The following is a 6726-nucleotide window of genomic DNA, read 5'->3' as shown; positions in this document are numbered from 1 at the left end:
AAGCCACAGAGACCGGCAATACCCACGCGGCGCTGACTTCTACGGTTGATGCCACAAATGACTAGGCGAGAGAGAGAGAGACAGACTGGGCAGGATGTGGCACATGGATGCAATCTGCAGGCGTTTCCCAGGCCTTGCCTTAAGTGTAGCAAACACACGCAGTGCAATCTGTCCATATGTATAGACGGACTATGTCCATATGTAAAAATGAATTCCTCAATAATCAACACAAAATTACAACAAGAATAGCAAACTTCAGCAAGATCAAAAACTACATTGTTAGGCAGAAATTTTAAAGAAATTTTTAAATCAATTGCATCTTTATTGCTTATGTCCTATTCATACTTATCACCTTTGAACAGATTTTATAGAGGGTCTCAAAAAATATCAATGAACAAAGCTTTTACTTTTTAGTCTTGTTCGTACTAACTGAGTGAAAAGATTAATGATTATTCACGACAATCAAAAGTATTACTGAATAAAGTGAAAATAAATAAGTTTATATATATTTATAATAAAGTTTTGACTGAGAGAAACAAATTCAACAAATATTAACATTATTAATCATTTAATCAATGTTTAAACTTTTTCTAATTTTTTTGCACTAAAAAATATTCAAAAATTCAACGTAAAATGTCTATGATATTATGTACATTTTTGTAAATAGAAAATCCATTGTTTAAGATCAAGAAATTTGAAAATCTTCATATGGTTGTTTCATTTGATGTTTTAAATTCTGTTTGCCACAAAAATGGTGGCCATTTGTGGCAATGTTTTGTTGCAATTAACATTAACTGTTTTGCATTTGTGTGGGTGTGTTTGTTTGTTTGTTGTGTAAAACTTAATCGAATTGTAATGAAAATTGTCAACGTGTCAGCTGGTGAAATGAAAATGAATAAAAAGTTTACAATCGTTGCATTTTAATTAGCAATTTGTTCTCTCTTTTTATATTTCATCTCGTGCATATTTGATGCACTGAGCGGAATTCGCATACCCTTTCCCCCCTACACACGTATATACTATGATAATATAACATTTTTGCCAAAGAGGATTGTCTGGTTAAAAACGGGGCTATGGAACAAAGCCGCTTATGGGGGTCATGATATAACTAATTATTTAAATGCTATTACAATCATTAATGGAGGCAGATTTTTTCAATTGAAATTAATTAACAAGCTCCATTTGGAAATCGTTAATGTTAACACGTCAATAACATTGAAGTACATATCTTATAATTAATAATCGTGTAAAAGGCAAACATACATCATTAAAATCAAAATTATTTATGAGGAATGCTAAAAACCATTTCAACTAAAATAACCGTTTTCGGTTTTGTATTTTTTTTGCTAAAATTATTATTTTATAAATATTAATGGAATACTTTATATCAAAGAATCTTTTTTAAAATTCATTTTTGTTTTTAGAAAGTTCATAAATTATTTTCATATTATATTTTTCGCCTCAATTTACCTCTAATTATTTAAACAATTTTCAAAAAAGTCTTGGCATATTTTAATTGTTTAAATTTGTTGAAAATGTCTAGACAGTTATTATTAACTGGTTAACTTTTAATATTTTTATTAGTTCATTGTTAATATTGTTTTATTCTATTCTTTAAAATGAGTTTATTTCCCTTAAATGAATGTGGGCTATGCATTTAAATTTTGAAAATAAAAATTCGAATAATTTTGTTAACCAAATTTAAAACAAAAATCAATTTAATTACAAGGAAAACTTCTCTTGCATAAATTAAAAATAAAATCAGATTGTTATCCATTAGATATTAAATTAAAAATAGAAAAAGCTTTTAGAAAATATTTATAAAAAAAATACAAAATTATAAAATTAATAAAAAAAAATTTCTTTCTTTTTTATTATTAAGACAAAACTCATGAAATAAAATACATTAAAATTCACTGGATCTCTTTTTCTCCTGAGTTATAGAACTGTACCTCATTAATGGTTATATAATAACCTGACAATAAAATCAAAACTTTCGTTTTCGAAATATTTTATATAATAAAATAAATATATAAATGTATATGTTACACGAAGGACAACTTTCACTATATATGTATATATAGTTTATATATATGTAGAGTAAGTTTATATTTCCGCAACACGAAAATAGCGATGAGTAAGTGAGTGAGTGAATGTATGAATGTATTATTCATCGCATACCAATATCAAATACTCACACACATACACACAGAGAGAGAAGCGCACACACACACACAGTCACATGTAAAAGACATACCATGGGATAAAAGAGCAATTTGAGATATTCATAGCATTTTATTTATAATTTTTCGAAATTTTGTTTATATGTACTTATATTCATTTCAAACCGTTCTCCATAAACAGCAACGGCAGCAGCAGGAGCAAGGCAAAATTTGAGTAATGTAATTGAGTTTCATTATCTTTCGCGCAACATCACTTTTTATGATATAATATTCACTTTGTTTCAAAAAAGAAGAACAGATATTTTTCTCTCCTCAATTTGAGCACAGGATTTGATTTTTATGGTTTTTTTAACACTCTTTGAAAGGGTTTTATCTTTGATTTTGTATATTGGTATATTGAAAATTGTTTCAGTTTTTCATAATTCTTTTTTTGTTTTTCTTGTTCTTGGTATTATTATAATACTTATTATAAACAATAGACCATGGGCAGGCCGGATAATACCGATCTGAACGGGTCGACAACAGAATCGGTAATGCACTAAAGGATGCAAAAAATATTCTCAAATTAATTCTTTGGCATTGCCGAGTAGTCGCGATCGCTTCCGAAGAACTTTCATTTCGTATATGTATACATATTTATAGCTTTGTCTCATCTTCTACACTTGCTGCCGATATCTATATGTATACATATACGCATATATATATAGCAAACTTTTGTTATGTATATATATATTTTAGTTGGGTATATAGCAAAAACGATCTGCCGACCAAAATATTCAACCAAAAGTCAATTCCTGCGCAAGCGCACACACACACACACAGACATTATCTATACTTAGCCCCAAACTATATAGTACATATATACGGAAGGCCGACCGATCGTCGAACTGTTGCTGCCTCATCTCATACCATAGCCATTCGTGCCTCGTTTTGCCTCTTGTGGCTTAAAAATAACATTTGAACGATGTTCAGCTTCTTCGGCTTTTTGGCATAGGCCATAGAAAAAATAAAGAAGAAGAAGACAACACAGTCTCTTGGCCAGATAAACCGATAGCCCATCCATTCCATATTATATAGCCAAAACCCGGCAAAAAACCAAAATGCCATCGGCATCAGATTTGCCATTTCTTCATTTCCATTTGCTCTTTGCTTTGCCTTTGCTTTTATTTCGCACACTCAAGATTCTGGTTTGACATATTTTTGGAAATGTCAAAATGACTTAAAATTGCTTAATTACTTTTTATATATGTACAACGATATTTGGCCAAAAGCCAGAGGAAAAAAAACTGTATAACAAACACATGTAGAAAACCTTCTCTTTTGTCGGTAATCGTTCTGGGTGAACAATTTTACGGCTTGTTGAGAACTAATCATTGAATATCGATTACATTGGGGGACACAAAAATCAATATTTTTAGAAAGGAACAAATCATTGAACCGATACAATTTTCCTATTCTTAATAATTCCATTATATATCTTACTTTGTCTGTAGATATGATTAAAATATGCCCGTCATGCGGACTGTAAATGCCGGCAAGGGAACCATTTGACTCTTGTCGTCAAGCATTAGAAGAGTATGATCGCACAAAAGATAGACAGAGACAGGGAGTGATATATAATTAGATTAACAGCCAAACGAATCATTTTTAGTATATCATCTAAGTATTCTATTGATATACCTATCTGTAAGGCAGATTCCTCGTAGTTTATTTATACATGGAGAAAAAAGTATATGATATATTTTGGCATAGCAAAATCTAATTGGATTGTTTGTACAATTTCAGTTAGACTTTTCTTTTGTAATATTCCAAGCTTTGAAGACTTTTATTCCAAATTTTGTATAAATCTAGTCTTAATCGAAATAACAAACAGAAAAATGCTTAAGTGTGTTTAATATCTTGGATCTAGAGTCTGAAGGGACTGGGTTTCATTCTTCCTACGAAAATGTTTAAGTCTTCTTTTGCCTAATTGTAGTTGTAAGTAATCAACAAATACATGTAATAATACATATAGTTCTGTAACATTTGATAAGAATCAGATGATTATTCCATATAAACAGATCACTTTACTGGTTAATCAAATGAAACGATCTAATAGAAAATTCTTGAACAAATTATATAAAAAATATTTTCACTAGAACTGTTTCTTGAGTTAAGTACAAACCTAAACGGATTCATTTGGACAATATAATAAAAAGTCTTAATGAATGAATCAACATAGGGTAACCCAAGACAATTCGATTATTTTTTTATGTTGGCTAGAGGAAAGATAGTCCCAACTAACGGCTAAAACGATAGCTGAAAGAACTTAATATATAATTTTTTTTCATATTTTTATAATTTTATGACATTTTACAACTGTAATTTAAAGTGACGTCCTAATTACTGAATAATAAGTTATAGATTTAACATTCCGTCGCTCATATTCAATTGTCTATGGGCTAAAAGTCTATAGGTATTGAAATCGTCAAATAAAAGGTATAAGGCAGAAAAATGTCAAATTCGGTTAAATTCAGAACTTAAAGTCAGCAACTCAACCGTGTCAGATAAGCTGAACTGCGAAAGAAGATTTTTAATATACATTTACGAATTTCAAAGGGGGTTTCCTAAAAAAGATACTTTTTTCCTTGTAACAATCCTTTTTAATGACTCGTTTTCATATAAAAGAAACAATCTGCAGGCTATAATTACCTTAGCCTTATTTGTGTTTGCGAAAAACTAAAATTTTAATGTTAACTTAATGTACGTTTAATGGGTTAGCTACTTTATAGTCTAAATGTATTCATTTTTTAAGTTACAAAATTGTAAATGTGTCGGTTATGCTATAACAAACCATCTTGACTGAGTAAACTCTTTCTATTCCCTTTCAAAGGCTTAAAAGAGCTTTCCCATGCCAGTTAAAACGAAGTGCAACAAAAAAAAATGCTTCCAAACACAATTCGCCTTTTAATGTGCAAATGTAAAGCTTAACTAACACTATCACACAAACACACACACACACATACATAACACCCACACACTTATAGAAATTGCACACGCATAATAGACACAATTCAAGGAAGGGACCAAAGGAACGAAAGCAAAAAGATGACGATAGAGAAAGAAGAGGAGGTAAAATTGTTGGCGAAGAGAAACACACAAATGCAATTTAATTTTTTTTTTTCTTTTTTCTTTTTTTTTTTTTGGTTTGTTTGTAGCACATTTCTTTTCCTCATCTTCGGGCATTACTTATATCAAAATGTTGTATTTTTGGGTGGCCAAAATAGCTCCCCAAAAAGAATAGAAAGAGATGGGTTAAAGAGAAATCAAGGAAAGAGTAAAAGAGATGGCTGACTGATTGTCGTTGATGAATTTCTTTTAGCTGTTTTGCCACAAAAACATAGCCACCAACTGTTGTCTACAAATAAATCTCGTTAAGAAGTGCACACACACATATGTATGTACAAAACACACATTTGACACACACATACATAGAATGTACATATAAACTCATACTTATAGATACATATCCCAGCCTTATGCAAATGCATTGACAAATACGTGGGGAGGCCATAAAGTAAATGATACACATAAGCGAAAAACTTTTATGGAAATTACTTTTTTAATTGAACAACCTTTTACCTAGAAGGACTCTTGAACTTCATTCAAATGACCTTTTAATCACAAGCTTCATCTTCGATTTTACCATCACAACAAAATATAATGCATCAGTTTACTAATTATTTACTCATTGAGTTTCATTTTAACACTTGACTCATCAAAAGGTCAAAACCAAAGAATGCTTTCTGCGTCTTATAACTTAACTTGTTATGCAATCAATCAATTCTTAAGAAGAGTTATATATTTGAACAATTAATATTCAAATTTACCCCTTCATCTATATAAGTATAGAAACATATAGACTAAAGAAATTTACACTTAATGCAAAAAAAAATTATATACAAAATAGATAAAGCTTAGCTTAAAAGTTTTTATTACTTTTTTATTTTTTATAAATAGATTAACTAATGCCATAAACGCAGATAAAACTAAAATATCTTTGAATAATAAACCTGTATGATTTCCTAGCATTTATGACATTATTAATATTAAAGATAACGATGGAAACTACAAATATATAGATCTATGTCAACAGTCTCTGAGCAGCAGATTTCGCTCTAAGACTTCATATCAAATCAAATCAACGCTTCAGCTACTTGTGAATCACAAATAAATGCAGCGAAAACGAGGAAAGTCTTTCTTACACTTTTATTTGAAAGACTTTGACCTACTCTCGCATATAATCTTCTGCGATTGACAGTGGCTACCATAAAACTATTGACAAGTCAAGTGAATCAGAGAAATTAAAGCTGAGGTAACACTTCATATGGCAACTTTAAGCCAATAAACAACATGTACATATCTCTTGATTTTTACGATGGGCAATTAAATGACAAAGAATTTGATTTAATTTATTTTATTGATAATAAACCAAAAAAAGAAGGAAAAAAACATCAAATGACAGCCTGACAGTTTTTGTGTTGTTGTTGTTGTTGTTTTGTTC

This window comes from Drosophila willistoni (genome assembly GCF_018902025.1).
Source record: "Drosophila willistoni isolate 14030-0811.24 chromosome 2R unlocalized genomic scaffold, UCI_dwil_1.1 Seg167, whole genome shotgun sequence".
Classification (NCBI taxonomy): Eukaryota; Metazoa; Arthropoda; class Insecta; order Diptera; family Drosophilidae; genus Drosophila; species Drosophila willistoni.
Note: the sequence above shows the minus strand (reverse complement) of the source record.